The 13578-nt window shown below is 31.5% G+C and overlaps 1 protein-coding gene across 2 annotated transcripts in view; it reads left to right on the top strand.

Moving 5' to 3' along the window:
- Nucleotides 1-840: 840 nt before the first annotated feature.
- Nucleotides 841-13578, top strand: part of LOC126755291 (SHC-transforming protein 1) — a 28514-nt gene continuing 15776 nt past the window's right edge. The window contains exon 1 of one of the 2 annotated variants that reach the window (XM_050467753.1): nt 841-1696. The gene's annotated coding sequence lies outside the window, so the exon portion shown is untranslated. Of the gene's footprint in view, nt 1701-13578 lie in introns of both variants that reach the window. The other variant, XM_050467754.1, reaches the window with a different exon arrangement.

The following is a 13578-nucleotide window of genomic DNA, read 5'->3' as shown; positions in this document are numbered from 1 at the left end:
ATATCCACATATTTGCTTAGTGTATAAGCTACGAAATCAATATACTTACAACAACCAAATTATTAACAGCAAAACTATAGATATATAACCAGATTAACATACGTACATATGTATGTGCATATAAATATCTATGTACTCTGAAACACACACATACATACATACATATTCTATATATGCAATAAATTGGATCAATGTGTAAAATGCAAATTCAGAAATGGAAGCTGCGTTAGTCTTCTTACTACTTTTTCAAGCTAAAAATAATTTTTTAGGTAACTGCCGGATTCTTATTTTAGGTTTTTGCGGAAAATGTGAAAAAAGAAGTCGAAGACAGCTTCCCGCGAGATTACATTATGACTGTTAAATCACATCACATCGCGGTGCGAGCGTGGGTATGAAGATAAAAGCGATTGCACGCCTAAAAAAATGTACAGCAGATATTGGCTTCTAACTCATGCTGCCGTTATTAAATTTTCATAGCATCTTTTAGGCGCCAGGAACATCAAATGTAAGTATATTTTTATTAAATTTTTCTGATTAAATGTATGTAAGTATATTTTTTATTAAAAGCGCAGAAACATTAAAAAATAACGTGAATAATTTCGAGAATTGTTGGTGAATTCAAAAATAATCAAAATTTCTATATCTACCTATATGTATATTTTCTTCAAGCGCTTGGGATATAGTAAACTGCTTTAGCTGCCATTACATTACTCACTTCAACGAGTATGAACCACTAAATGAAGAGCTAACGAGTAACATTACTGAAATGCTAACCAATACTAGTACTCGCTGTTGTTGTGCAAGCGGTGATAACTGCTTTCGTATAATATAAATAAAACTAGATATAAATAAAAAAGTTAACGTGTTTCTGCTACCGAAATTATAGTAGCGTACAAAAACTGAAAAGTAACGATTGCAGTTACAACTCAACGTAATTTGTTAAATTCACAATGTTGTGCGTTTCAAATTTTGGTCGCTACTAAACAGATCAACCACTAAATGTACTCGTACTCGTCGGCATACCATCACTGACAGATGTTTAACGAGCAACCTGCCGTATGTTTTTGACTTTTCCTGTCAGTTGATTGAAGTAACGCGATAATAACACACCACTAAATTCTAGTAGTGCATTGCTTGTGAGGACATTTCTTTTTGTTGTAAAGCAATTTGTATTGAGACATAATATTTAAACGGCGTAAGACTAACACAAAAAAAAAATTACTAATTGGTTAAAATACTTGCGTTGTGTAGAGTAAATGTTACTAAATCAAAGTTGTACAAGTGTTTACCAATAATAACAATAACAAGCCAAACTAATTTGTTGTACGCGCAACACAGCGCTATTAGCCAGTACATACTTATAGGAAGCAGGTACCGACACACTCGTTCGCTTGTTATGGCGTCCAGTGGCAAATAATGGCAGCGAATTATTAAAAAATGTGATATTAATGTGCAAGAAATTGGCAAAAAAAGAAAGGATTGGGCTAAGTGCTTGTGAAAATTTAAAAAAATCGTGTATATGAAAAATTATTGCGACTTGTGTGTTGAGTTATTAATTTTTCGCTTTGCTTTGTGTAAGTGAATTGTGAAGGAATTTGGCGTCGCTGCCGATTGTGCGGATTCTTGTGGTAAAGCAGGCTTAGCAGGCAACAGATATTTGGAAAACACCAACACTGACCGCTGACCAATTGCAAGTGTAAGTAAGTTATGAAAGATATTTAATGCTTGTGCAAATAGAATTACAATTATTCGTTGGAATGTGGTTACTTCGAAGGTGTATATAAACAGCAAACCATTAGAAAGATAAATACAAATTTGCATGTAAGTACATACATACATATGTACATATATACATATATTTACATGTGTGTATTCATATGTATGTGTTGTGCGATATATAAAATGGCAATAGTTACTAATATTTCTGTGAATTTTGAACAAAAATACAGTGCTTACTAAATTTTTAAAGTAATTTACTAAGCCATAAATTTGTTTACCTTGATTTTGCACTCACATTTTATTTGTTGTACGTGTATTTACTTACATTCCGACAAATACATTACCTTCCTATAATTACAAGAGCAGCAAAAACAGCTCGCCCAGCAGCCGTAAACAACATTACTTTTGCTCAGATCATTTGTTATTGCTCAGTCTGCTGGCTCTCTGTGCGTTATTGCACTGTATAAATATAACAAAAACATGTATATACAACTACACATACTTATATACATACACATATCATAAAATGAGTATAACTTATTTGCATCTTCATTTGTACATATTTATATTTGTATTTTGCTATCTTTGCGTTCTTTCTGCTTTAATATTGTGCTCCATCATTATTTCGTGTGCTCAGCTCCAAGCTCAGTTAAAGTTTTTAAATATTTGTTTATAATAAAGGTACACAAATTATTCTTAATATTAGATTACAAAAAGTAATCTGAAGTGGAACTTTTATTAAATTATAAAATCAAAGCATCAAGAGCATGTCAAGCTGAGTCGATTTAGCCACCTCCGCCTGTTGGTACTCTGTATATACGCGAATTAGTTCATTAATTTTTGAGTTATCTAACTGAAATTAAGCACATGTTTTTCTATCGCTAAGATGCTGCTCATTTGCTGGAATCGCCGATATCGGACCACTATAGCATATAGCTACCATATGAACTGACCGTTCAAATTAAAGTTTTTGTATGGAAAACTTTTTTATTTAACAAGTTGTCTGTCCGAAATTTGGCACAGCTTATGTTCTAATGTAACGCTATTATCTCTGAATATTTTTTTTCAAATCGGACCACTATAGCATATAGCTGTCATACAAACTGGCCGATCAAATTAAAATTCTTGTATGGAAAACTTTTTTATTTAACAAGTTGTCTGTCCGAAATTTGGCACAGCTTATGTTCTCATGTAACGCTGTTATCTCCAAATAAATGATTCAAATCGGAACACTATAGCATATAGCTGCCATAAAACCGATTGATCAAATTAAAGTTCTTGTATGGAAAACTTTTTTTATTTAACAAGTTATTTACACAAAATTTGGCATAGTTGTTTCACCACGATAGTTCTACAATCTACGAACATTTTGTGCAAATCGGTTCACCATAACACATAGCTCCCATACAATTTGATTGTTAACATTTTTTCTTGTTTTTTGGCAGTGTGTAAAAAATAACAGTACATAACCTAACTTTAGTTTACCAGAAACATAATTTGAGTCCGTATACTAGATATCTGAAAGATAGTTAGAGTAGAAATTTGTGACTAACTGTGATAAATCCACAAGAGCGCCTGAAATAGATTAGTGTGTGTAAAAAGCTACTTAACCTCAAAATTTTTATATCATTATAAAATTGTTATAGAACTGCTATTGTTTTTTATTAATAGTATATATTAATAGAATCATTAATTCTATTAATATTTTTTTTACGTATTTTATTTTGTATTATTTATTAATTGAATTATTGTAATACCAACGTTTCTCTCACTCTCTCCCACCAAGATTAAACTTTTTAAAAGATTTCCTTGTATTAAATAATAAAAATTGAAAAAATTATACGAACTGCTGTGCGTGCTGGCATTTATCAAGAATCCGCAACAACAATTGACTTAATACAGATTCAATAAAGTCTTCAAAATAATTTGCTTACAAAAAACAACAATTCATCTTAATATTTATGGGATGTCTTGCAGATTCGCTCTTCGCAAAATATACAATTTATATTTCAAATTAAAGTTTTTGTATGGAAAACTTTTTTGTTTTACAAGTTATCTGCATGAAATTTGGCACAGTTTATTCTCTAAGGCAACGCTACAATCTCCTCCGTACAAATTTTTCAAATCGGACCACTATAGCATATTGCTGCCATACAAACTGATCAATAAAACTTCTAGAATGGAAATATTTTTTGTTTACAAGTTATCTGCATACCTTGTAATACCAACTCCAAATAAATTGTTCCAATCGGATAACTATAGCATTTAGCTGCCATACAAACTGACAGATCAAATTAAAATTCTTGTATGGAAAACTTTTTTGTTTTACAAGTTATCTGAATGATTACACATGTTTTTCCAAAAATCCAGAATATATTTTGTAAATCCTATTCATAATACATATGTGTGTATGTAGCTGCTAGAAATATAACTTTCTATGTCCTTTAATGCTATAAGAAATGCGCTTGTAAAAGATATTATAGCTTCTTTGTAGCCGAAGTTAACATTTTTTCTTGTTTTTTGGCAGTGTGTAAAAAATAACAGTACATAACCTTCTCTTTTGTTTACCAGAAAATATTTTATTTATATTATCTGGATGTTCATTTAGAAATTTGTGACTAACATCGACCACAAGAGCGCCTGAAATAGATTAGTGTGTGTAAAAAGCTACTTAACCTTAAAATTTTTATATCATTATACAATTGTTATAGAACTGCTATTGTTTTTTATTAATAGTATATATTAATAGAATCATTAATTCTATTAATATTTTTTTTTTAATTTTAATTTTATTTTCTATTATTTATTAATTGAATTATCGTAACACCAACGTTTCTCTCACTCTCTTACACCAAGATTTAACATTTTCAAAAATTTCCTTGTATTAAATAATAAAAATTGAAAAAATTATACGAACTGCTGTGAGTGCTGGCATTTATCAAGAATCCGCAACAACAATTGACTTAATACAGATTCAATAAACTCTTCAAAATAATTTGCTTACAAAAAACAACAATTCATCTTAATATTTATGGGATGTCTTGCAGATTCGCTCTTCGCAAAATATACAATTTATATTTCTTCTGTTCTTTTATAACTTTTAACATGCTGACTTTGGGCCGCAACATTTTATCACGATTTATTTATTTACGTACCCATACATACATACATAAGAACTTAGATACATACATCTCTGCATACCTTGTACATATAAAGTGATTTTCTACCGCTAACACAAGTATTTTTGTTGCTGTGCGCTGATTAACATGCAAGTTGAATATATTTATAATTCTACACACATACATACATACTATGTACATGTGTGTATAGGTAGATTTGTGTACGAAAACATACACTACATGAGACTACATACATATGTAGATATGTAAAATCTTCTCCTTTTGTTTTATAATATTTTATTTATATTTTTTTCTTGGATGTTCATTTAGAGTATCCGACTTCAGCTCTCGAACGGATATTGGCCATTGCGCGATAGTAATCGCCAAATAAACACATTTACATAAGTACATATATGCTATGATTGTTTGTTTATATGTATGTTTGTATATATGTATGTGTCTGATTCCATGTAAATTAATGTTTTTAAGCCAGATGTCAACGAACGCCGTGGCTTGTCGATTGACCGGCTCAACTTCGGCTTTTGCTTAGTGCAAACTTTCTAAGAATTCGCTTCGATTTCCTTTGGTGTTCAAAGCACTTTTTTGTTTTTATGTTGTCCGTCTTCAACTTAATTTGCATTGACAAATAGCTTTGCCACTTTTTTTTTTTTGCAAATTTTTGTGCGATTTCTCATTTCCGACGATTGCTATGAGTCGAATGTTAGCAATAAGCGCCTAAAAAAGTAAGAGTTATATAAGTTTTCTATTGAGCAACCAAATAAAGCATTAATTTTCAATATATTGTCGAAATTTTTGAATATTATCTAACTAGATGCATACATATGTACATATATTTCAACGTAATTCCAAGCTTCGAATTCTAAGGTATTGGCGAAAACAAAATATTGCGTCGAGTCTCAATTGAGTGGATCAGAGTACTCTAAATGCCACAGATATATGTATGTATGTATGTATATATGTACATATATGTATATATTCATTAGATCTTATGTATGTACTATGTCCGCATTTAAAGCATATTTAATTTCTATGTTTATTAATAATTTCCCGCCAAAAGAATTCTTAATGAATCGTTAATTGAATTAATTCAATAATAAATGCCCAGAAAATTGCCACTAATTGCTTTCAAATGCATTCGGCGCTGCCAATGCTCTCAACGATAGTAGTTGAGCGAGGCGTCAAAATTTAATTGAAGGCATTGGAAACCAAATAAATTGGATATTTATAGCAATACTATAAACAGGAAGCATTTTCAATTGCTTTCTCAACGCAACTAATAAATTCACCATTGATTAGAGAGATCAAAACCTCTAAGAAGAATTCTAGCTAACCTTAAAAATTAGGTTTATCAGTCTTCAGGCAGTTTCGGATAATAAGCTGATTGGTCAGATGTCAACAAACTGATTGGACCTTATCAGTGTGGCTTCAGGCCTGAAAAATCAACCCGAAAAAGGAGTTGCCTCTTTGCTACTATGCCTGCATTTGGTATCTCAAATACCAAAAGCTCTGTCAGGATCGGGAAGGACCTCTCAGTGACGTTCGATGCCAAACAAGGTTTCAGACAAGGCAACTCCCTACCATGTGACTTCTTCAATCTACTGCGCAAGAAAATCATTCTAGCTGTAGAGCTACTGGCGTACGCCGATGACATCGATATCAGTGGCCATAACAACTGCGTTGTTAGTTCTGATTTGCTCAGGTAGGACAAAGAAGCGAAGCAAATCGGTTTGGTAGTGAATGAGGATAAGACGAAATATATCCTGTCATCAAACAAGGAGTCGTTGCATTCGAGACTTGGCTCACTCGTCACTGTTAACAGTCATAAATTCGAAGTCGTATATAACTTCTTCTATCTTGGAACCAGCATTAACACCAACAACACATCAGCGTCGAAATCCAACGCACAATAACTCTTGCCAACAGGTGCTATTTCAGACTGAGTAGGCAATTGAGAAGTAAAGTCCTCTCTTGACGTAAAAAGACAAAACTCTACAAGTCAGTCGTCATCCCGTCCTGCTATGTGGTGCAGAGGCTTGGACGATAACAACAACTGATGAGTCGACGTTACGACTTTTCAAGAGAAAGGTGCTGCGGAAGATGTATGGTCCTCTGCGCATTAGCAACGGCAAATACCGCAGTCGCTGGTACGATGAGCTGTACGAGATATACGACTTCGTCATATCCAAAAAAACCCAAAACATATTTTCTAATTTAATAAAATTAAAATTTTGTAGAAAACAAACTCACTTCAAGTGCCCCAGGGTCTCTTGGAACATTTAGCTCTGCTCATAAAATATTCCGTTCCTCTGCGCAATTCGTCCGCTCCAAACGTCAAATGCCAAACGTCACTCACTCATTTAAGTAATTGCTACTGCGCGTGAGCTGCTGATTGATCGTCGGTGTGCGTACATTTTCAATATACAAACATATGCTTTGTTTGTATGTATGTATGTATATATTTATGCGCGAGTGATGGGCGGATGTGGTTCAGGGACGCTACAGCAACGCAAATCGATGACGATAATCAAACGACTGTTTACGTTTACCTTTACCATTCTAAAAAAGCTTTTCCGCTGCGCGCAGTTTCGTTGATAAATTTTTGTTTCTGTTTTTGTTGTTTGATCATTGTTCATAATATTAAAAAGTTTCGCACTTGCGTTGTGAACGCTAGTAATTTTGCAGAGTTTTTTGTTTTAGGTAACAAGTAGAAAAAGTTTAAATACATGGGGTTCAATTGCTATTAATATTGATGAAAAAAAATATTTTGAGTAAAATATACATACATATGTATATTATATACTAAAATATGTTTGTTTTTAAAGTTCTTTATTTTAATTTTTTATACATCTTTTTATTTTTTAATTTTTTTTATTAAGATAATTTAAATTTTAATAATTTTTTTCAATAATTATACTTTTTATTTTCAATTTTTATAGTTTTTTTCATTATAATTTTCATTTTATTTTTTTACATTTTTATTTTATTATTTTTTCCCTTTGTTTCAGTATTTTATTTTATAATATAGATTAAAATATGTTTGTTTTTAATTGTTTTTATAATTTAATACTTTTAAATTTTTAAATTTGTTTTTTTATTTGTTTTTTAATATTTATTTATAAAAATAATTTTATTTTTATAATTAATTTTTTAATATTTATATTTTTTTAAATTTTAATTTTTTAGATTTTAATTTTTATGTTTTTAAAATAATTATAATCTTTATTTTAATTTTTATTTTGATTTTTTCTTTTTTTTCTTTTTTTTTTTTTTTTTTTTTTTTTTTTTTTTTTTTTTTTTTTTTTTTTTTTTCTTTTTTTTTTTTTTTTTTTTTTTTCTTTTTGCTTTTGTATTTTTTCTATATATTCTGTATTTTTTTTATATTTTGTGCAACGATGTTTTTCTGCAATATTTTAAAAGTAGCGCACTTGCGTTGTAAAGAAAAGTGATTTTTTTAGATTTTTTGATTTAACTGATTTAATATTATATATTAAAATATTTTTTTTAATTAATTTTAAAATTTTTTAAATTTTTTTCAAATTATTTTTATATACATACATATGTACATACAATATTTTGTTGATTTTTTAGTTTTTTTATTTATAAAAGTTATTTGTTCTTTTTTCATATTTAATTTATTTTAATAATTATAATTTTTATATTTTTTATATTAATTTTTATTTTTATTTTTCGCTGTTTCTTTCTATTGTCGTATATTTTAAAATTTTTACATTTATTTTATATTTTTTGTCTATTTTTTAATATTTTGTTTATTTAAAAAAACATTATTTTTCATTAATTGTTTTTTAATAATCATATTTTTTTAGTGTCTATTTTCATTTTATTTTTTATATTTTTATTTATTTTTTTTTTAATTTTTGTATTATTTTATATTTTTTTATACATACATACATATGTATGTATGTAGTCGAATATTTTTTTAATTTTTGTTTATTTTTCATTTATTTTTTTTTTAATAACCATAATTTTTATTTTTTTTTAGTTCTTATTTTCATTTTATTTTTTATATTTTTATTTAATTTTTGGTTAACTTTTTTATATAGTCGCATATTTTTAAATGTTTTATATTTTTTTGTTTATTAATACAAATATATTAGATATTTTTAAGAATTATATTTTTTTCAATTTATATTTTCATTTAAGTTTTTAACTTTTTTTATTCTATTGATTTTTTTTTTTTGTCGCGTTTGTTTCTACGTACTATGTACATATATCTTCAAACCTTACACACCCCATACAAATTGCGCACTACTAACCTCACCACCCATAAAAAGTTAATTAATGCAACTACTTAAAGCTTGCTTATCCTCAATACAAAGTATTTTTCAGCATTGCAGCTGTCAATTTTGTTTCGTGTCATATTATTCCGTAATTCGTGCCAATATCCAAGTGGCATATATTTTCGCGACAAATTGACACTGATAAGCTCGCGCGTTCAATATGGTTGTTTTCAACATGCGAGACAGCTCTTCACTATAGCTATCTATCTATATATTATAGACATATGTACATAAATAAGTATATACACATGCACATATGTGTGTGTGTTTACGTAATTCTGCACACCAAAGCCCATGACTCAGTTCGCAGGAAGCACATATACATATGTATATGTTCAGAAAATCGTAAACTTTGATCACTTCCTTCCGCTGTTGAGGCTTCAATGGCGAGATGTGCCATAAGAATATTTGCAAAATAGTATTTTTCTATTTTATGTCCAATAATATTAGGTGGCTATCAAAAGTCATAAAAGATAATTTAATGATCGCATTTGAATGTGACGCTGTCAGCAACGGAAGCCAGCTATGCATTTTTGTAGTAATTTGCATATGTATGTGTGCGTGTATGTACAAGTATATGTAAATATAAAGTCGTTGGCGGTAAACAATCGCATATTCATTGATAATTTAAATTCTCTGTGCTCCTTTCAACACTATTTATTATCAATACCTTTTATGGATTGCATGAAAATGTGGCGCTTACGCTAGACAGATGTGTCTTCATATTGAGAAAGGTGTAATTTTCAACTCAGACAGAATTATAAACTATATTGACAGTCAACTCGCTTCCGTTTGTAATATACGATTATAAATCGATCTCATTTTTATACACTGAATATGCGCTATTAAGTGTGCCACGAGGCTTGCAACACCCAGAAGGAGACGTCGGAAAAACTAAAATTTGCGAGATATCGATTTGAAATTTTGCACATATCCTTTTTCTCACAAGAAGCTGCTCATTTGTTGGAATCACCTGTATCGGATCACTATAGCATATAGCTGCTATACAAAGAGATCGTTCAAAATCATGTTCTTGTATGGAAAACATTTTTATTTGACAAGATATCTGCATGAAACTCGACAAAGATTATTTTCTAAGGCAACGCTACAATCTCCAGGAAAAATGTTCAGATCGGACTACTATAGCATATAGCTGCCATACAAAGTGATCGTTCAAAATCAAGTTCTTGTATGGAAAACATTTTTATTTGACAAGATATCTGCATGAAACTCGACAAAGATTATTTTCTAAGGCAACGCTACAATCTCCAGGAAAATTGTTCAGATCGGACCACTATAGCATATAGCTGCCATATAAAGTGATCGTTCAAAATCAAGTTCTTGTATGGAAAACATTTTTATTTGACAAGATATCTGCATGAAACTCGACAAAGATTATTTTCTAAGGCAACGCTACAATCTCCAGGAAAATTGTTCAGATCGGACCACTATAGCTGCCATATAAAGTGATCTTTCCAAATGAAGTTAAATGTATTTTTATACCCTTTCAAATATAAGAAATGCACCTGTGAAGGGTATTATAGTTTCGGTGCGACCGTAGTTAACGTTTTTTTCTGTTAATTTTTACTAACTCATATTGAGACACGCCAAAATATAACAGAAACCCTCAACCTGCTAGGCAGTTAATTATATAAGGAAATTTTGCAAAAATTTGTTCCTATGGCTTACAACAACATTCCACACTCTTTTGCGATAATTTTTTATTGCATTTGTGTTTTGCACATTTTTACTCTCTTTTTTTCACGTCGCTGATAGCTTACTTTCCTATTATTTATTTGGTGTCATTAAACTGACAAGACCTCCAGTACAAACAGCACCAATACAATTAAACTTGCATGCTTATAGTATACTAACATTGTGCTGTTGGGTAAAATTTTCTGTCCAGTTTGGTAGAGAGTACGGGCTCTCATTGTATATAACAGAAGTTTCTAGGAGGAACCGGAGTTCTTTAAGTAGAGAACCGAGAGTAATGTCGATCGGTAATTCGTTTGTTGTTTTTGAAAGCTAAACCACGCAGTGAAATCAAACAGATTTTCTTTCGCTTGTTCATCGGGTTACAACTTGCACATCGATTTTAGATGAGCCATAAACAGCTCCTCTGGCTACTGCAGAGGATAACGGGACTAAAGTTCACGATCCCACATTGCCAAACTGCCTAGATCGCAAGGCAGTCCTCACTGGTATACGCCAGAGACCAAGAAATATGTAGTCGAAACCGTGGACTTCTTCGGACGAACTAGCTTGAAAGAAGGCGAAGACTCTTCTATGGCTGAAAATGTGATAGGCCTTGGTTTTCTTGGATCCATAAGGTGATAAAGACGATCAGTGATGCTTCTTTAATTTAATATAATATATGTAGTTATACAGCAACAAAGATATATGTATACATATATCATATATGCATAGCTTTCAACACGAGAGAGTAGACTCCAAACTACTCCAATCTTGATGTTTTTAAAATTGTTAATATGGTTCTGAAAACGTTCGGTGTTTCTGGGAGCCACCATGAAGCTAAAAAGTGCAACCTAAGCCCCTGTACAATACTGTCTTCAGTTAGCTGTAAGAGGTTTGGTTAGGTTAATTTGGGTGGTCAATGAACCACACGTAGAGCTTTGCGATACCAGATAGAGTTCAGTTACTAGCTCCATGAGTTGTAGTCATCCTTGCCAGCGCTTGACGCGAATTTTAACACTATCGATATCTCCTCCAGTGTATCATACCGTGGGAACCTTAGATACTTACTTCCGATCTACCGTTTTGCACATGACTTTTGCAGTTTTGCACCCAAGTAGCTCGTTCCGTCGGGTTTTGATTTTCTTTACCATGCTTCTGACCAGTTCATCGTATAGACATTGCATGGGTTTCCTAATGTTGGATCAATTTTTCGTGTGTTAGCCTTTTTGGCAATCTCGTCCACTATTTCATTGCCCGCGATGCCTTTGTGGCCTAGCACCCAGTAGATGTGAAGTTGCTTACTTCTGGCAACACTTTCTACACTTTTTTTTAACAAAATTAGCATTTTTTTATAAAAATGTCTACCAAAAGTACTGCTCTCAGTGTGGAGGCACCTTTTTACCGAGTGACTACCGGAAACGACGTCGTAATGGCCGAGTTTTGAATATTTTCGTTTGATATTTGCACAATATCTTTGTAGAATATGCATCTTTGGAATATTAAATGGTTTGAATGAAATATTAAATTTTTTATACGAAAAATAAAGACTGAAAATAGGTCGTTTTTTGCTCGAGGAAACCCCTATAACTCCTTAAAATAAAGCTATTTCTTCCCTGCAGCACACATTGTAGAGAGAGAAAGTGCCATGACAGCCTTCTTTTCGAAGGCGACCTTCATTTTCTCAACATTAATTGTCGCTGTGACAATACAATTGGTGCTCCTACGGACAACTGCCAGCTGGGTAGAAGCAAGCACACGCATACATACAAATGTGTGTGTAATTGGTGCTTCTAACTGCAATGTTCTTGGTATTGGCGTGATAAAGCGATTGTTTGTTGCTGCTTTGTCACCACTGATATATGATTTCGCATGACTCATACCCTCGACATATCATAATACAACATAGCGTATGTTGCTGGCAGTGAAGCGCCGCAAAAGTTCACAACATGAAGACGATACAAGTACAAGCCATGTATGCATTATGAGAAAGTGTGCAGCAGCATAAGATTGTCTTTGGGCGATGACCGCTGCCGGCTGGGTGTGTGAGAATATCAGCCCCGACACGCCGGCTATTTATGATATTAATAAATGACTGTCAGCTACAAGCAGTGCCTTGCGGTGTACTAAATGCCTCCTCCATCGTTTAGGTATGATATGCTATGTTTAGGCGAAATTGCGTGGGCGTTAAAGCGAGTGACTGAATGCTTTGGTTATGAAATAATATTATACTTGGAAAAAGATTATTGATTTTCTCTTTCCAAGTAATTTTTGTTGCTCACATGACATTTGCACCTCACTTTTTGTTGTTATATTTTTGCGGTGAATTTATTTATTGCCTAATTTATAATTTTTTATTGCCACAGAGTTATGCGAAAATTTAATTGTAAAGCAATTATTGGCCAATTCAATTGTTTTTGTGCTCAGTTTTAGAATGAAAATTGCAGTGGGAAGTAATTATAAGTTCATGACTGCTGAACTTCCTGAGGATTTATTTATATAATTTGCGACAGCATGATTAATATTAATATTTTTATCATATTGATAGTTTTTTTTTTGGTCTTTGGGTTTTGTTTTATAGAGTCAGCTATATTTCTTTCTATTTTTATCCCTTATAACTACATATCGTCACATTAAATGCAAAACAACGTATCAGCAACAGCTTCCGCCAATATAACCAATTTTATAGCTATATGATAACCAATATGTAACCATTTTATAACCTTATG

This window comes from Bactrocera neohumeralis, chromosome 4 (assembly GCF_024586455.1).
Source record: "Bactrocera neohumeralis isolate Rockhampton chromosome 4, APGP_CSIRO_Bneo_wtdbg2-racon-allhic-juicebox.fasta_v2, whole genome shotgun sequence".
NCBI classification, from domain to species: domain Eukaryota; kingdom Metazoa; phylum Arthropoda; class Insecta; order Diptera; family Tephritidae; genus Bactrocera; species Bactrocera neohumeralis.
This window is presented reverse-complemented; position numbering and strand designations above follow the sequence as displayed.